Here is a 15,362-nt window from a genome sequence, read left to right on the forward strand (position 1 = left end):
TTGCTCTCTGATTGCCTTTTATTTTGTGATAATTTTTTTTTTTTGCCAAAATTGAGCGATACAATGAACACTCAATCCTCTTTACCTAATGGTGCTACATATTAACACTACGACCCAGAACATGTCCATGTCTAAGTTATATGTAACACCAAAAACACACACATGTTCCAGAATAAAGTTTTTATTTCACACCATCCTGCATTATATATACCTATGTCAAATTGAACCATGGAGGGCTCTGTTATTGTGCGGCTAATACAATGGCGCACATCTAAAAGTGACTTTTATTATCTTATTAGCTTGGTTTATGGATATATAGGTTTTTATTTGGGTTATTGCTGTGTAAGGGAGCAATGTGGGAAGCGCAGTACAATTGTCAGCAAAAATTGTTTGCCACCCCCTGTGAATTTAACATTCCATTTGCTGCATATTTTGGTGAATATATACAGCTGTGATATGTATGAACTCCTTACATCTTACTGTTTTATATAAGTATTCTGGATTTCTACATATTTTAGAGGAATTTTTAATTTTCATTCAATTTTTGCATTTTATTACTCTTTGCTGCAAAGTTGCATGAAGGTGGTAGTGTGTATGAATTAAAAAGTTATTCCTGTTTCCATTTCTGAAAAAATAAATATTTTTATTGAGCTTTTTATTCTGTGTATTATATATTTTTCAACACATTTGTGGATAGCAACGCATGGTTTTAGTTTTGGCATTTTTGGGAGTGTAAATTCTTGATGTTGTGTATAGTGGTATATACAAATATATAATTTATGTTTGTCACAAAGTTACATGTGGGTAATAAAAATTGTCAACTGTTAATCAAGGCAAATACAATTGCTTAGTTGTCTGCTTTCAAAAAATATATAGTGTTTAGGGATGCCTTTACTATTTAATCTGTTTTATTACTATATTTTCCAGGTTGTGACTGCAAAATTTTTGGGGGTAAAAAGTTAGGGTTTTCTTTTTATAGTTTTTGCGCACACACAATCCATCGTGTGTGTGCGCTGTGACAACTCAGCGCTGATCAGTAGCATCGCTTTTTTTGGTTGTAATTTTTTTTTTCCTGTACTAAAAGTTCTCCTGGTTATGGTTTATTCTTTCAGCGCCCCACACATTTTCAAGCACAACATACACATCCCCTTGAATAAAGTTGTACGTAATCCCGTGGTATAGGCAGACGCGTTTCAGCTCCGTACAATAAAGCTCTTTTTATGAGACGAGGCTCCTCAGAATTCTTCATCTACCGGGTCCCGGTCCGCCATCTGCCTATAACACGGGATTACACACATTATCTCCCTCAACGAGGTGGTTCCCTGGGCCCATCTGAGACTAGGTCACAGGCTGGACGGGCTGCCATCACTACTGCATCTCGAGGTCTATATCTCATGTGAGATCAGGTGAGAGTCTACACTGTTATTTTGCCTGTACTTCACCCCACCTTACGTTATCACACTAGGGTTGCACCCTTCTCTTGTGCTTGTCCCCCGGTGACTAACACACAAATTCCTGTGTGTAGCACCATTCTCCAGGTTTTACTATTCTCTTGAATAAAGTTGACATGTGTTAAAGCATGTGTTAATTCATACACGCCCCCACCCAATCCCAATAAAAATATCCAATACATTCCAAAGATCTTTTTCAGCAATGGTGGCTTATGCCTTCCTGGCTGAGACTAATTCAGGAGGGGAGAATGCCCCATTTCTTTATTTCTCCTCCTCCTTCTGCCCCTTCTCTTCCTCAAGTGAGGAGGGGCACTCAAGAAGGCGCCACCACCAAGCATGTTCCCCGGCCCGCAAGTGATTCTTCATGGAACCCACCCCCTGAAAATTATGAGCCACAATTTCCTGAGTTCGTGGGCAGTTCAGGAATTCATTTTGAGACTGATGGTCTCACTGAAATTGATTTTTTTCAAATTCTTTTCCTAAATCTCATGGTGTCAAAGACAAATTTATATGCCCAACAATTTTTTGCACAAAATCCTGCTTCATCATTCTCTAGGTGGACCCCTGTAGATGCAGTAGAGATTTTGAAGTATTGGGGTCTTGTGGTCCACAAGGGCATTGTTAAAAAAACAGAGGTTAGGCAGTATTGGAGTACTGATGTATTCTACAGTACTCCAATTTACTGCACGGTAATGACACGACCACTCTTTGAAGCAATTCTTCAATTTTTGCATTACAGCGATAATTCACAATGTCCACCTCAAAGTGACCCATCATTTGACCGTCTATAAAAAATTAGGCACATCCACGACCATTTTGGCACAAAGTTTGTCGAGACATACACCCCTTTACAAAACATCTGTGTAGATGAGTCACTGGTACATTTCAAAGGCACGTTAAAATTCTGCCAGTACCTGCCCAGCAAGAGGGCAAGGTACGTAATCAAAATGTACAAGTTGTGTGAGAGTACCACAGGTTTAGGGTTTATGAGGGAAAAGACACCCGAATCAGCCCTCCAGAATGCCCCCTGTCCTAGGAGTTACTGGGAAGCTTCTGTGGGATTTGGTGCACCCACTTCTGGATAAAGGTTACCACTTGTACATGGATAACTTTAATACCAGCATTCCACTTTTCCAATCCCTAAGCTCCAGAGGTACTATAGCATGCGGCACTGTACGCAAAAACCAGAGAGGCTTTCCGGGATCCCTTGTTAGGCAACCACTTAGAAAGGGGGACATGAAGGCACTCTGCAATCAGAACATGATGTTGGTAAAGTATAAGAACAAAAAGGATGTCCTTGTGCTGACCACCATTCATGGGGACTCCAGCACCCTCACCCTTGTACGAGGTATGGCTACAGGAGAGACAGAAGTTTACATGCCCAGGAACCACAGTACATAAGGTCAATCAGTTGTAATAAAGGGCATGATAAGATAACACCTAATTATCAAGTTTGCCCATCCGGATCCCAGGGATATGTTACAGATCACTACAATAATATAACACTTGAATTGAAAAATATATACATGTAACTGGGGACCGGATAAATATGACCGTGGTTTACCAGGCGTGTGAGATCCCCAACGCACGTTTCAACCCGCCGGTCTTTCTCTACCTAGAGAAAAATGTTCACCTTTTTCCTTTTTGGGGTCTAACTGGGTCATACACCTTTAAGGGTACATACACTTATTACACCTTGAAAAATTCTCCAAGGGTGTACTTGTTGGGGTTCTCTTCCGTTTTGGTAACACTAGGGCTCTCCAAATGCACCCTGACCCATGTAAAAAAATTTCTGGGTTCTTAAAGACAAACATACCTCTTTCCCTCTTCTTTGTACCCATACATTTTATCTGCACATGTGGGGCAATTCTACATCCGGGAGAAATATTTTTACACATTTTGTGGGGTTGTTTCATCTTTTGACACTTGTGGCTTAGAATTATTTGGGGTAATTATTTGGGGTATTACACCTTGCTAAACTCTCCAAGGGCTGTTCTTTCCAAAATGGTGTCACTTGTTGGGGTCCCCCTCTGGTTTGTACCACTAGGACTCTCCAAATGCACCCTGACCCATGAATATGATTTCTGTCAAATTTGACTTCTAAAAGACATACATCTCTTTCCCTTCTGTGCCCTACCATAGACCCATACAACATTTTATCTGCAGGTGTGGGGAAATTCTACATCTGGGAGAAATAGTTTGTATACAATTTGTGGGGTTGGTTCATCTTTTGACACTTGTGGCTTAGAATAATTTGGGGTATAAGTAACTTTTTGGGGAAAATGTTCACCTTTTTCCTTTTTGAGGTCTTATTGAATCATACACCTCTAGGGGTACATACTCATATTACACCTTGCTAAATTCTCCAAGGGGTGCACTTTCCAAGATGGTGTCACTTGTTGGGGTTCCAGTCTGTTTTGTACCACTAGGGCTCTCCAATTGTATCCCAACACATGAAAAGTATTTCAGCAAAACTTGTCCTTTAAAACTCTGAACAGCTCTGTTTCCCTACCAAGTGCCACCCTGTGCCCATACAGCAGTGTAAAGTGACACACAGGGGGTCATTTACTAAGGGCCCGATTCGCGTTTTCCCGATGTGTTACCCGAATGTTTCCAATTTGCGCCGATTTCCCCTGAATTGCCTCGGGATTTCGGCGCACGCGATCGGATTGTGGTGCATCGGCGCTGGCATGCACGTGACGGAAATCAGGGGGTGTGGCCGAACGAAAACCCGACGGATTCGGAAAAACCACCGCATTTAAAACAAAAAATGTGTCGCGGAGCTTGCACTTACCTTCACTCAGCCCGGTTCGGTGTATTCCAGTGTGTTCCGGGGGAACTTCAGCGCAGCAGCAACATCTGGTGGATGGCGGAGGAACTACCTTAGTGAATCCCGGCCGGACCCGAATCCACTGCAGAGAACGCGCCGATGGATTGCGAATGGGTCGGGTAAGTAAATCTGCCCCAATGGGTATTGGAGTATGCAGGAGGAATTGCACCAAACATTTTGATATGCATTTCCCTTTTTAACCCCTTGTAAAGGCGCAAAATTTAGTGTTCAATGAATATATTGTTAAAAAAAATTAGATTTCTGTAATGTCACGTTAATTTATTTTCCACGCTCATGAAACGCTCAAAGGGTTAACAAACTTTCCAGAGGTTGTTTTGAATATTTTGAGGGGTGCAGTTTCTAAAATGGTATCATTTATGGGGGGAGTTCTATCATAAAGTCCTTAAAAAGTGACTTCTAACTAACTTGGTCCCTGCAACGATTTGACGATTTTTGTGAAATCCTGAAAAATAGCACCTAACATTATATGCCTCCTAACATCCTAAAACAGTGATGGCGAACCTTTTAGAGCCTCAGTGCCCAAACCTCAACCAAAAGCCACTTATTTATTGCAAAGTGCCAGCCCAGCAATTTAAGCAGTAATTTATTTCTCTTTCTTCATTAACAACTTTCAATCCTTCAGCCTTCCAAGGACCCCAACACAGTTGAAATGAGGAGGGCAAATTCATCTATCATTGTAGGAAGATTCTGCAGGCAGATTCTTTGAGTTCTGTCTGGTGAACTTCATTCTGGGGTGATGGCCTGGGTGCCCACAGAAAAGGCTCAGAGTGCCGCCTCTGGCACCCGTGCCATAGGTTCGCCACTCCTGTCCTAAAAAAAGGAACTGAAGTTTGAGAAATGATGCCAAGGTATAGCAGACATATGGAAAATGTTAGTAATCAAGTTATTTTGGTGATATGACTAACTTTCCAAAAAGTGTAAAATTTTGAATTTGGAAAACATCATTTTTTTCAAAATTTTCACCAAATTTCCATTTTTTTCATAAATAAACATTAAACATATTGCATAAGTTTCTCCACTAACATGAAGTACCAATCTGTCATGAAAAAAACAATCTCAAAATCACCCAGATATATTAAAGTGTTCAAAGTTATTACCACATAAACTGACACATGGCAGATTTTAAAAAAAGGGCTCTGTCAGGAAGGTGCAAGTCGTTCAGGGGTTAATGCAAGTTTGCAAATGGGGCAAGTGTTTTCAGAAAATATGTGGTTTGTTGGGGTTTACTATAATTATTTTTACTGTAATTTTGGTTTTATTTGTAAACATGCAATTCTAAAAATTGCTCTGGGGAATAACGCCACAAAATTTCCAGAAATGCATGGCAGTGAAAGGGTCAATACCCCTTGGTTGAATGTCCGGGTGAAGATGCTCATCATCTATCTCCTGCCTATACTGTATATACCTTATATCCAACATCTATCTAGTTAGTTATCTATCTCCTATAATGTGTCTATATAACCATTTATATATCTCACATAGAGATACATCCTCTATCTATCTAACTCATATCTATCAATCAATCTTCTATCTCTCTTCTACCATATTTACCTCTCATATCGATCTATCTTCTATCATCTATTTACTGTATACTGTATGTAATCTACTTTATAGTTCAATAAATCTATGTAATATTTCACATTTATCTTTTATCATCAATCTACCTATCATCTGTCTGTTCTATAAAATTCTATACAGTCCCATATTACACATTGGGGGCATTTACTAATTCTGGCGCAAGCATGACTGTTGGCATTGGAGATCAGTCTCCGGAAAGCACAGCCCGATGTATTAGTGGCTGATAGTAATTAATGGGTAGACGGAACTAATCAGTTGTGTGCCATAAAAATGCCAACATTAATTAAATGTGCGACAAAATCTTACATGGACAGCGCCTTATTTTTTCTCTCTGCCCATTTTTGTCCTGGTTTATTGTGCGCCAAAATTTGAACGAAAAAATGCAGACAAAATACAAATAAATGTGACAGATAATGTGGAAAAGTTAGGCCACGCCCACTTGTGCCAAAAACACCCGGAGGAGTCGGGATAGTCAGAAACATCTGTTTTTTCTGGCGCAAACTCATTATAAATGATCCGCGACAATTGCCAAAAAAGGTAAAATCCCGGCATTTTTTTGGCATAGATATGATAATACATGCCCCCCATTGTCTTACCATACTACTGTGTATAACTACAAAATGTTATTATTGTGTTGTGCAGGACTAAAGAAGGCTCTTACTGACTGTGATTAGTCATAAAATAGTTTCATTGTAGTATATTGTATTAGCAATCGGATCCTGATTGAAACAGTGAAAAAAATATATGGAAAAGGTTAAAAAAATATGAATTAAAATCACCCCTCTTTTCATGGAACAAATGTACATATAACTAAACAAATAGAATCATACACACATTGGGTATCCAACATATACCCATAAATTTGGAATTTTCATAAACCAAAGAATACATTTTTTTGTCATTTGCACTGCAAAGTGAAAGCTGTAAAAACAAAGCCTTAAAGAAAATGGTGACATTTTTTGTCAACTCCACTACATTTTCAAGTTTTCCAATATATTGAAAAGAATATTAAATGGCACTGTTCGGAATTACAATTTGTCCTGCTGATAAAATAAGAAATGCGACAAGTTCCTGAGAGACAAAGCAGACTTTGACATTGGCACCATCTTCGGCTGGCAATCTGGCAGGAAATAACATTTCAGAAAAAAACAACTGAGAAATAAATTGCGAAACAGAATTTTGGACAACAGAGTTCGACTCGAGCGCATTGGATGATGGACAGTAAAAGGATCCTTTACCTGGAACCTGCAATTCGACGGTACCCCCGTCTAACCCTGAAATCATCCCTTTAGAAAGCGTACTAGGAGGGACTGAAAGAGGAGGAAAAAGAGGTCGTTGGCTGAGTCGGAAACGCAAGCAAGTCTCATGGCGATAGAAGAACCAGGTGACCACTCAAAGGAGACTAACATTATTAACTTGACTAACCTCTTGACTCTGACTGTGTTTCCGTTCTGTCCAAAGGACTTAATTTTCCTGTCACTACCAAGTTTGACCTTTTCAGTTTAATATTGACCTATTTAAAACTATAATACAAAAATGAGAAAAAATGAAAAGTCAGCTCACCTGGACAAACAAAAACATGTGCGGACATGGCGTCTCGTGAGCATGGAACCTTCGGCTCTGAAGTACAAGGAATGTTCAATGGCAAGTGAATCCAGCTTCAAACGACATCCACGTGAGTATAAAAACTGTTAACTTTGTTTATGAAAACATCTTAAAACAGGAACATGGTAGAGGCAAACAGCCTATGAACACGGCAATGCACTTCAGGGTAGTGAGGAGACCGATGATCGCCTACGCGTTTCAGAGAAACCTCTCCTTAATCATGGCTAACACGTCAAAGCTAACAGGAAGTTAATATATGCCCGTAACCTAGGGTCACATGACTCGCCGGTCAGTGATGACATCGGTCACGTGAGTACACCGGTTTGGATTGACAAGTTATTTTTTAACACGGAGCACGGGTTTGTAGCGTAAATATCCAGAAGGTTTCTCTATTGAGAAGTTTCCTTCTGTGATCCCCCTGGTAGGGGTTTCACCTTTTCTATTGCGATGAATGAAAGTCCTGCACAATCTCCATGGTGAACATTCTGAAAGTGTTGCGAAACCATAGAGATATTCATCATATCCGACTTGCCTGCATCTGATATATGACGTCGTATTCTGGTTTTTAAGGGGCAAGTGGTGCAGCCTATGTATTGGAGGTTGCACCTGGTACAGGTAATCAAGTATATAACGTGTGTTGTATTACAGTTAATAAAGTTACGTATCTTATATGACTGTTGAGTGCAGGCAGAAATAAAGTGTTTGCTTGGTGTAGCATAGTTGCAGCAGGTACACCTCTTATGGCCACATTTGTAAAATCCTTGTACGTCAAGCCAACTGCTGGACGAATAATTTTTTGATAAGTATAAACTGGGTGACAACTGCATGCCTAGTGTAGGCGCTCTTCTGGCCACGCAATTAATTTTTTCGGGAAGTATGGAATCCAGATCATTGTCCATGTATAGTATGGGAAGATGTTTGTTTACAATTTGCGTAATCCGCTGATATTGTAGACTATACGTGGTGGAAAATGTAACTTGTGTTGTTTATGTTTGATGTTCCCTTTTTCTATCAATAGTTTTTCTCTAGGGATTTTCTCCACTATGGTTTGTGCTCTGTTTAGCATCCATTTAGGATATTCTCTTTGTGATAAATCTTCCTTTTTCTTATTGATCTTATGGATTAGAGTTGTAGTATCGCTACAATTGCTTTTAATGCGTATCATTTCTCCCACAGGGATATTTTTGATGACATGTTTTGAATGACACGAACGAGCATTAAGTGTTGAGTTGAGTGCTGTCGGTTTAGAATATGGTTCAATAGTAGCGTATGTAGTACCTATGAGTGTGATATCAAGATAATGTACTTTATGTTTAGACAATTCATGAGTGAACCGAAGATGCATATTGTTTTGGTTGATGTAATGGGAATATTCGGCTACCTCCGACTCCGTCCCCTCCCACACCAGGAGAAGATCGTCAATGTAACGACCGTACCACCTGATGCGGGAGAGGAAGGGGTTATCAGAGGTGAGAAGGAACTATTCCTCCCATATTGCCATGTAAATATTAGCCAGCGATGGGGAGCATTTGCCCCCATCGCTGCTCCGCACCTCTGGATATAGAACTCATTGTCAAAAGAGAAGTAATTGTTTTCTAACAAAAATTGTACTGCCAGAACAATAAATTCTTTTGTGAATTCAGAATAATTACTAAACCTGTTTAGGAAAGAATGTAGACTTGTTTTTGCAATTGCATAATTAAGTGATGGGTACAACCCAATAACATCACATGTGAGCCAATAGTACTGTGTCTTCCATTTAAATCTGTCAAGTAATCCGACTACATGTTTAGTATCCCTAATATAGCCCGGCAGGGATATGACCAAGGGTTGGAGGAGGTGGTCCACCCATTCCCCAAGTTTTTCCCCGAGCAAACCAATACCGGCCACGATCGGTCTGAGGGGTGGGGGGAACACCTGCTTATGTATCTTTGGAAAGGAACTAAATATTGGTGTAGTAGGATATTCCACATATAAATAATCAGCAATTTTTTGTGTTTAAAACTACTCGCAAATTGAATTAGAAAAATTTTTTTCATGGTAAAAGTCAATGGGGCAAATTTACTTACCCGGTCCCTGAGCGATCCCTGATCTGGACTGTCCGACGAGGATGAACTCTGCCGCGATTCATGAAGATCATGCACCTGATATCCTGAATGTGTCGCTTCCTTGATCAGGTCCGCCGGATTTCACCTTCTTCGTCCCGGTGCATGTAAGTGCTTAGCTAGCGACACAATTTTGAAGTTATATCCCACAGTTTGGATGAATCTGTCAGATTGTCTGTCGGCCCGCCCCCGATTTGTGTCGCATGTAAGCTGGCATGATTGCGCCAAAATCTGATCGCGTGCGGCAAAAAACTATTTTAAATCCCTGTCCCAGCGGCGCGAAATGGAAATCTTCGGGATGTCCAACGAAAGTGACGTCCGCAGGGCCCTTAGTAAATGAGCCCCAATGTACTTTAACCCCCAGGTACTTTAACTCTTTCTCCTCCTCACACACAGCTGTTTCATTCCATTGGGAGTTTCCCCCTTCCGGTTTCCTCTTTCCCTTTATATACAAACTCACATTAATGTCATGTTAGGTATAATTAAGGACTGACACTTTGTTTTGTCCGAAACGTGTCACCATATGCATTTTTTCTTGTGATGTTTTGCTGTTTTTAACTTTTTGATGAATTGAATAAACCGAATTGAACATTTTTTAACCTTATACCAGTGCGGACAGAGTGGATATCCTTTTCCTCTTTTTTTCCTTTACCTTGTAATATTGAACAGCAATAATTTCAAACATATTAAGAAGGGAGGGAGCCTTGTGCTGCCTTTGGACTCCAGGAAAAGGAAATTTTGTGAGCAAATTTTATAGTTTCTGATCGTCCTTAAGGCAGCACAAGAACAATGAGACTTACCAGCAATACCTACTGTGAAGGGTGGGTCAAGCATGCCAACTGCAACACTCTTTTGCCAAACTTAGACCCCTCTGCCACTAATGAGTCAAGCCTGTAGTGACGAATAAATGTAGAGGAGTTTCACCAGGTTGCAGCCTTGCAAACGTCATCTAGAGAAATATCGCCCATCTCAGCCCATGAGGTCGCTGTTGACCTGGTGGAATGGGCTCTAATCTTCAAGGGAGATGGAAGTTTTGCTAGAAGATAACATTTTTTCAATGGCAGATCTAATCCACCTTGCTAGCGTAGCTTTGCTGGCTTTTTGCCCCTTGTTGGGGCCTCTTAGCTGTAAAAAGAGTGCACCGGATTTACGGAAGAAATTTGTTCTTTGGATATATTTCAGAATTGCTCTTCTGACATCCAGCAGATGCCCTTTTCTCTGTTCCTCATCTTGGGGATTTGGAAACAGAACTGGTAGACAGATTTCTTGTGTAATGTTCTTGAAAGATGGAACTTTGGGAATAAATCCTGGCATGGTTTTTAGGATAAGGCATTCTCCTAAGTCCCTTAAGTATGGATCCCTATGGGACAAGGCTTGTAGCTCGCCAACATTTGGATTTGGATTTGGATTCATTCATGAGAGAGCCTTGAAAAAATGTTTACCAAGAGATTACCCGAGAAGATATTCTTCAATTGTGTGTTTTTTATTGCATTAAATTGAACCTTAAGAGTATTAATCTTGAGGCCTTTTTGATATCCTTCTTTCAGGAACTGAAGTACTGAATTTAAGGAATCAGGAGTAGTGGTGTTTTGAGCACACCATGACTTACAGACACACACAGACTCTATTGTAGACTTTCAAAATGTTTAAAATTTTCCCTGTCAGTCTCCAGGCCCCTAGTTGAAGCATTCCTGGGTTCGGGTGAACCTGACCTCTCTGCAAGAGAAGGTTGTGGGAAACCGGAAGTTTGATAGGATCTTCTTTCGAAAGCGACCACGTGAGTGAGAACCAGGCCTTGCGTGGGCGAAAAGGAAAGATGGCTATGGCTTTCGCCTTGTCCTCTCTGATTTTCGCCAGGACCCTCGGGATGAGAACCACTGCGGGAAATACATATATCAGGTGATGTGACCAACTGATTCAGGCGACCTTTGATATGGACTGCTGAGATGGAAGGGACATTAAGTTGTGCCCAGCTCATGAGCTGGTTGCACTCCTTGTTTGTTTATATAATAAACAGAATCTTGAAACCACGTAATATTGGCTGGAAATGTAAGAGAGCCAATTTGACCGCCTTCAGCTCTTTGTGATTCGATGATAGGTAAGATTCTTTCTTCTTCCACTTGGCCCGGAACTGGAGATGATCTACATGGACACCCCAACCCCAGGAGGATGCATCTGTAGTGAGGAACTTCTGTGGCCAGGGAGCCAAGGACACTCCCTTGAGGAGAGAGGACGGCGTCTGCCCCCAGGAGAGATCTGTGATCGTCTGTGGAGAGACTGTTACATATGACTGAAGATCCTTTTTGCCTCGGCGCCAAGCCCTCAAAAGATCTCTTTGGAGGGACCTCATTCTTGCTCTGGTCCAAGGCACTGCGTCGATTGTCGAGGTCATCTTCCCCAGGACTTTCATAGCGAATCTGATAGTCACTGTCCGCTGACATTTGAGATTGGACACCATCTGTTGGATAGACTGTATTCTCTCTGGAGATAATGTGATTCTCCAGTTGACAGAATCTATGATGAACCCTAGAAACATTATGTTGCAAAAGGGTGTGAGGTAAGACTTCTGATGGTTTATGAGAAACCCGTGATCTAGCAGGGTCCGTAAGGTTCTCTGAAGGTGAGACTCCTGAAGAGCTTGGGATGAGGTCTTGACCAGCCAGTCGTCTAGGTATGGGATGATGCATATATTCTGTAGTCTTAAGACTGAAGTTAGTACTATCACCACTTTGGTGAATACTCTCGGAGCCGACTAGATGCCGAAGGGGAGGCACGTGAATTAGAAATGATGAATCCCCAGTCCATCTTTGATGGCAAATCTCAGGTATTTCCTGTGAGGAGGAAAGATAGGAATGTGTAGATATGCATCCCGGAGGTCGATTTTGGCCATGAAATCCCCTTTCTGTAAAGTCGTCATCACTGAACGAATGGTTTCCATCCAAAAGGACTTCTGAACCAGGAAGCTGTTGAGGAATGAAAGGTAGATCACTAGTCTCCATTTGCCTTCTGGCTTTGGGACTGGAAACACAGAGAATAAAATATGCCAAAAGTTTCCCAACCTTGCCCCCAACTTTCGGTAAGGGCCTTCTGGCGTCAAAGGCTAGACTTTGAGGCAAAGACGGCTTCCTTACCCAAGGAGGGTTCCTTTCCTCCTCTGAAGGAGGGTTGCTTAGGAGGAAGTTTCCCTGTTTTAGCCTTTGGAGATTTTCTCCTTTGCGAACGGAAGAATTTATTCGTTTGTTTCTTCTTTTCAGGAAATTTCGCTCCTTTGTTTCCTCCTAGCGATTCCAATATTGTGGATAGCTGAGGACCAAACATCGAGGCCTGCTGAAAGGGTAAATTGCAAAAATTAATCTTAGATACCACATCACCATTCCACATTTTGAGCCACAAGGCTCTTCTTGCTGAATTTGAGGTTGCTAGGGATCCGGATGAGTACTTGAGGACCTCAAGATGAGCATCAGCAAGAAAATCAACTGCAGATTTCAGTATCGGCATAGTGTCTGATAACACCTCTCTGGGGTACCTTCATCAATACTTGTGGTAAGATCACTTAGCCAGACCCTGAGGGCTCTGGCTACTGGAATGGAAGCCAGGAAAGCTTTACAAGCGCCCACTGTAGATGTATATGATTTTTTCAAACTAGAATCTGCTTTGCGATCCGTTGGATCTGACAAGAGGGAAGAATCTTCTGTAGGGAAAAATAGCTTTCTTGGATAGTTGAGCGACTGGTAAATCCACTTTGGGGATATTCTCCCAATCTTTATATGCAGACTCTTCAAGTTTCTAGAGGCTCTTAAACCTAGAACCTAAGTCAATCCTCTTATCTGGCTTAGACCAGTCCCTTTTCATCCAGTCTGATAGAACGGGGTGACTAGGGAGAACCTTGTTTTTTGACATAGGAAAATAAAACATTTGCTCCTTTTTGGATTTATGATCTACATTTCTGTCAGATTCAATTGTATCCTTAACGGCTTTAAGCAAAGCTGGGAATTTATCCTTATTTAATAAGTAAAAGTCTTTTGGATCTTTCGCATCAGAGGAAGATACATTCATATCAGAATCATTATCAGATGAATCATAAAAAACAACTGAACCAGAGGGGGATCTCAGCGTTACCTTCTCCCTTTTTGCATCATTGAATGCGTTCGCAAGTTGATGCTTAAACCATGCAAAGAAATCTGCTGACAGGTTACTGGTTGGAGGAGGTGGGGAAATACAGCCGTTACACAGATCACCATCCATGTCATCTGACAGTGGTTGCTGGCAGTTAGAACAGAGCCTATGATGAGACTTGCGGGATCTCTTGCGGCTTGTTCCTGGGTTAGAGGCTGACATCTAACAGGAAAAACTGATAATACAAGCAGAGATCAATATGCACATATTCACCAATAGAAAGCTGCATAACCCCTCACCATGTACTAACCACAGTAGCAGAGGGGTCCGGGTTGATGGCAGAGTGCAACCTGAGACTAGGCTCGGGTGAGTTTTTAAACTTACCACTCCTCCCCTTACTTCCGGGCATGCTGAGCGTGTGGAATGCCGATCCGGAACCTTTCTGCATTGTCTGCAGGGGAACACAAGGGGAGATGCATGTACCTGCCTGGCAAACCGGAAGTCGCGCGGGGCCGCGTGACGTCACTTCTGGTTTCCCCAGATTACCATCCAGCCTGGCGCCTGAGAGATGCCGAGGCCCCCGGAGGCCAGCCCACACCCGGATGATATCGGAACTCCCTAGGCGTGCAACCACCGCAGCCAGTTAAGGGAGATTGGGGGGGTTATTAACCCATGTGCCCCTCCGTTGTCCAGGAGGAGCACACCTTCGAAGCGAGGGACGCTACTGCAGAGCGTATACAATCCGGGTGTTTAGGACTCGGAACCCTAACTGCGTCTTACGTTTTGTCTCTTGGTAGACCTAGAGAAAATAAAATACAAGTGCCCATGCTCCTAGGGTGCTTATATTGGTGGGGTTAGCTCCACCCCATGGTGATTGTTCATTGCTGTGCTAACCGGTCTCTATGTGATTATGTCTAGGGACCATAATCTCATTGCCTTAAGGACGATCAGGAATGATGAAATGCTCTGCAAAGTTTGATGCCCAATTTCTCCTGAGTGTAACGATACCCCATATGTGGTGGTAAACTTCTGTACTGGCACACGGCCGGGCATAGGATGGAAGCAGCATCATTGACAGCAGATTTATATTGTCACAATGTACAGGCTATAAATTTTAATTTTTTGGGGTAATGTGAACATATGAGGGCGTATTATTTGTGGGGTGAGAAACACTTGTAAAAATAATTCATTTTGGGGGTCTATAGCTTATTCATGAGATTTTATTAACTATTTAAAGGGGGAAACAAACAAAATCAGCAATTTTTATTTTGGATTTTTAGCACTTCCCCCCCCCCCCCTGCTGAACTAAAACAGAGATTGGTACACCGTGGATACCCCATTCCTATACTAGAAAAAGCCCTTGAGAGAGCATGAGGTACCCCGACAGACAGTTTAACCCATAATCACAGGAATGGTTTGAATAGCCAGAGAAAGAATGACGGACGCATAGGTTTCTCGTTTGGGTTTAGTCCACACAAGCGAGCCATATGTACCACCATCCATAGAAATTGGAAGATTTTGGAGTTAGATGATCAACTTTCTGAAGTGACAAAACACAAGTCACTTATCACCTTTCGATGCAGACCTTCTGTTAGAACTGAATTGGTATCAAGCTGTTTCTCCACATCCAGTCAATACTATGCTGTTGCAATTCCT

The 15,362-nt window shown here is 41.7% G+C and overlaps 1 protein-coding gene across 1 annotated transcript in view; it reads left to right on the top strand.

Moving 5' to 3' along the window:
- The window catches only part of KISS1R (KISS1 receptor), a 240,970-nt gene that overhangs the window by 97,638 nt on the left and 127,970 nt on the right, over positions 1–15,362 (top strand). The gene's annotated exons all lie outside the window — the stretch shown is intronic.

This window comes from Engystomops pustulosus, chromosome 1, assembly GCF_040894005.1.
Source record: "Engystomops pustulosus chromosome 1, aEngPut4.maternal, whole genome shotgun sequence".
NCBI lineage: Eukaryota > Metazoa > Chordata > Amphibia > Anura > Leptodactylidae > Engystomops > Engystomops pustulosus.